This window comes from Pteropus alecto, unplaced genomic scaffold, assembly GCF_000325575.1.
Source record: "Pteropus alecto unplaced genomic scaffold, ASM32557v1 scaffold8, whole genome shotgun sequence".
Taxonomy (NCBI): Eukaryota; Metazoa; Chordata; class Mammalia; order Chiroptera; family Pteropodidae; genus Pteropus; species Pteropus alecto.
This window is the reverse complement of record NW_006494609.1, coordinates 21,012,775-21,016,923: the sequence shown is the minus strand read 5'-3', so window position 1 is coordinate 21,016,923 and position 4,149 is coordinate 21,012,775. Positions and strand designations below refer to the sequence as shown.

Sequence of the window (4,149 nt, the reverse complement as noted above, 5' to 3'; positions counted from 1 at the left end):
CCCACTTCCAGGGGTATCACTTCTGGCATCTCAAAAGTGTGTTAACCTGGATGCACAAGAACAATGGCTGGCTTAAAACCTCTCACTACAGATGGGACAGGCCTGGGGCGTGACCACCCACCATGACCTGTCCAGGTAGGAATTTATGATCAGATCGCCCTTGAGGTTACTTCCCATTAAGTCCCTGTTTTTCACCCACAGAGTCCATCAGTCCCAGATAATTTTTTTTTTTTTTTTAGGCGAGGCAACCCTTGGTTGACCTCACAGATTGCAAGGACCTTGTCAGCTTACAATCCCTTATTTTTTTTTATTTTTTACGCCTTACAGCACCTGGTCTTCCTAGGGGGTCTCCCATCCAAGTACTAACCAGGCCTGACTCTGCTTAACTTCCGAGACGAGATGGGATCGGGTTTGATCAGGGTGGCATGGCCGTAGACTCCAGATAATTTTTTGGTGTTATATCTTTAATATTTTCCTTCTCTTCATTGTATCCTTTTAGATACAGGGCAAAAAATAGGGTCACGAAGTGAACACTACAGTGAATCCCAGAATCCCTAGCCCGCTTCCCGATCTTAAGCCGCACGATTGAGGATTATCAGGGGAACTTGGATAACCTTAGAGAAGGACCCCTACATCCAGACACTTGGGGTGGCCGTGCCCTCAAGAAACAGGAGTAGATTCTTTTAACTTGGCCTGACACCAGTGAACAAAAGCCTCGTCTAACCCAGGGCCTGTCAGCCCTGCCTGAGAGAGTCACCTTCTCCAGATATTCTGATTAAATGGGTCTGGGAAGGGCCTGAGCATCTGCATTTTGCCACCGTTTAGGTGATTCTGACAAGTAGCCGGGGCTGAGAACTGCGGGGCTGAGTTTGTTCGGTGACCCCGACCAGCTGCCTCCTTAGGACCTTGACTTGCTCAGAGGGGCTCTGGGTGCTCAGGATGCTAAGATGGGGATTCGTCTTTGAAAGGCGCGTGTCCTGGAGTCGGGTCATAGCCAGGCTCAGCTCTGCAGTATGACTTTCTGGGTCTCCAGAGGCTCGTCCAGTCTGTGGCAGGTGCGGCCTTTCCCTGACAGAGCACACCCTCAGAGATAAAGCCGCTTAGGGAGGAGCGTGACTTGACCAGGGCCACCCCGCTGGCAAATGTCAGACCAGAGACACAGCCTCTGAGTCTAAGGCTTTTCTTCTTAGCCCAGCTGCCTCCTTCATCATTGATTCATTCAACAAACACGTGCTGAGTTCTCAGGCTCTACGCCCGGAGGGCTCAAGGGAGGAGCCGTGAACCAAACAGTGCACCTAGAGCCTGGCTGTTGAAGTTACTTATGTCACAGCTTCTCTCTGCCCAGCTGTGGGCTCGGCTGGGCGTGGGGGGAACAACTTCATTTCAGCTCAGCGTCAGCCAGAGCAGGTCACAGGAGGGATTCCTGTTATCGTGTTGTGTCACGAGGGAGGAGGCATGCCGGAGGGGGCTGGGAGGGCTGGACCTGCAGCCCGCAGAAGCCACATTAACTATTAAAGTCTTGTCGACTTTCATTCCACTCTCTGCACATGAAATATTCAGGCGGCAGAGGAGATGGGTCTCGGATCTCTGCATTGCTGGCTGGAGACCTTGGGCCTAGGGCTCGGCATGCAGGCCACTGGGGGCTGTGGGGGTTGTGGGAGCCGGGCAGGTGTGGCCCAGAGGTGTCGGTCGCAGATGGTATGATGCACACACCCATAGAACATCACTAGGGCCAGGCCCCAAGGGCCCCGGGGAAGATGGAGGCTTTGCGCTCCCCTGCAGGGAGGCAGGTGCAAAATGCCCATCACAGGTGGGGCCACCCACCTGGGCTTCGCCCCTCCCAGCACGGCGATGCCAGACAGTCACAGAGATACACAGCCGGGCTCCAAGACCACGTCTGGGGCTCAGAACTTGTCACCCGGAGTGAACCCTGTAATTATCCTAGTAGTAGCACAAATCACGTTGCATTGTATTTGTGCATGTCTGAAAGCATCAATTTGATAAACATAAACATTTCAGGTACGTCACGGCCGGCAAACTGGCTCTACTGTTTCTTCTTTTTCTTTTCTGGGCACCTCGTGTATGAGATTTGGCCTGGGCTCTTCTCGTGCTCTGAGATATCCGAGGGAGACAAAGTGGATCGTGGACAGCACAGGAAAGTTCACCCACCAGAGCGACGACTCCAGCCGGTGACAAGGATAGGCAAGGCACACCCCATACCTCGCCGGCGGGAGTGTGAGTTCGCACCACCTCTTGGAAAGCATTTGGCATCATCTAGTCACCCTGAAGCTGTGTGCGCTGTACGACCCAGCCAGGCTGTGTCCGGCTTAAACCTGAGTCAAGTTCATGCTCATGTGTGCTAGGACACATGCGCGAGAATACTCGTGGCAGCCTCGCAGGTTACAGCCACACACTAGAAGCAAATCTTGGTGCTCGCTTTGGCAGCACATATACTAGAAACCAATCTTCAAGAGAAAAGAAAAGTAAAGGTAATATATTCACACAATGAATATTAGGACAGCAGAGGTTCTCTGGGGTGATTTTGCCCCAGGGGCCATTTGCCAGGGTCTAGAGATATTTTTGGCTTTCAGGGATAGGGGTGGAGATGCGACCTCCATCCAATGGATAGAGGGAAGGGGTGCTGGTAAACATCCCACAGGACATAGGACAGCCCCCTCTGCACCCCCACACCACAGGCTTATTCTGTCCAAAACGTCAGCCCATCGCTTCTCCGCCTTTCGGCTAAGATCAAGTGCAAAATGTCAGCCGCGCTGAGGCTGAGAAAGCTGGCTGTACGGTCACACAAATGAATGAGCTGCAGCGATGTACATCGACGTAGCAGCGAGTGAGAAGCAAGGTGCAGAACACAGGAAGTATACCATCCAAGTAAAGTTCAGAACATGCCAAATTAAGCAGTATAAGGGGGAGATACAGTACCCTGAAAGCACAGGAGTAACAACACGACATTCAGAATGGTAGTTACTTTGGGGGAGGGGTGGGTGGGCCACGTGACCAGAAGGGGCCCGCGGGGCCGTCAGAAGTGGCGGTGACTCCATCGGCCGGGCAGCGGTCTCCCAGGCACTGGTTGTGTCGCAGTGAGTTGTAATATGAAATAGTTCGTGATGAGAACAGCGTTTTTAAGTGCTTCCAGGTGAAAGCTGCTCCTGCGAAGAGCTCCCCTGACTCAGTTTCCCCTGTGGTTGAGCCTCCCTCCCTGCCTTGCTTCTTGGGGCAATCGGGTGAAGGAAGGTCAGCAGCTCCAGCTGGGAAAGGCAGGGCAGGGAGGGGTGCAGATACTGACCCCTCCCCACATTCGTCCCTAAAGGGACCTTTCTCTCCGGCCCCTGGTGGGCCTGGCTTTGCAGCCCCCTGCCAGTCTCCCAGCCTCAGCCGACCCTCTGAAGCCTTTCTCCCCTCCTGTCCCGTGTTCCCCTTTAAACAAGTCTGGCCAGGTGTCTCTTCTGCTCTGTGCTCTTCTGTGGCTCCCACGGCCCTAAGGTCAACCGTGAGGCTTTCGCCTGTGACATCAGCGGTTCTGGGCCTCCGTCCTGTGCACTGCTGATCCGGGATCCCCAGAACGGGGCCTGACACACGAGTTAACGATGTGAGTGAATGAGCCCATCTTCCCCCGAGACCTCCCGCTGCTGTCCCCCAGGGGTCCAACATCCAGGCAGACTCTCCTGCTGGTGGCCCCAGCTTCGGTGCAGCTTCCGCTCCTAAAAATGTGGGAATTGAGATGCTTGGTCACTCAACTGTGCTCTTGGGGTTCCCCACATTCCACGCTGCTCCCATCCCGAGAGGAGTTTAGTGGCAGCCCAGGGCCATCGCTGGCGTCCATGGTGGCCCAGTTTGGCAGCAGTAAGCGCTAGGTCTCCGGGGCAGCCTTGGTTTCATTGTACCTCAGTGTTTGCCTCTGAAAAATGTCCATAAAGGCAGATTGTCCTGGTCCAGAGCTTGCAGGGAGAGGAGGCGCTGCTCAGCTCCCCAGAGCTTCGCAAGAGCTCTGCTAGGTGCTTGACTCTGGCCCTGTGGGGAAGGGCTTCAGAGAGAAAATCGTGGCTCGGAGAGGGTTAGTGAGTGGCCTGAGGTCACCCAGAGAGTCAGAGACAGAGGAGCTGGGAGACAGAGTTCACAACGTGCAGTGACGTG

At 54.4% G+C, this 4,149-nt stretch overlaps 1 pseudogene; it reads right to left on the bottom strand.

Annotated features, from left to right (window-relative positions):
- Positions 1-318: 318 nt before the first annotated feature.
- Positions 319-437, bottom strand: LOC112473782 (annotated as a pseudogene).
- Between the last annotated feature and the right edge of the window lie 3,712 nt (positions 438-4,149).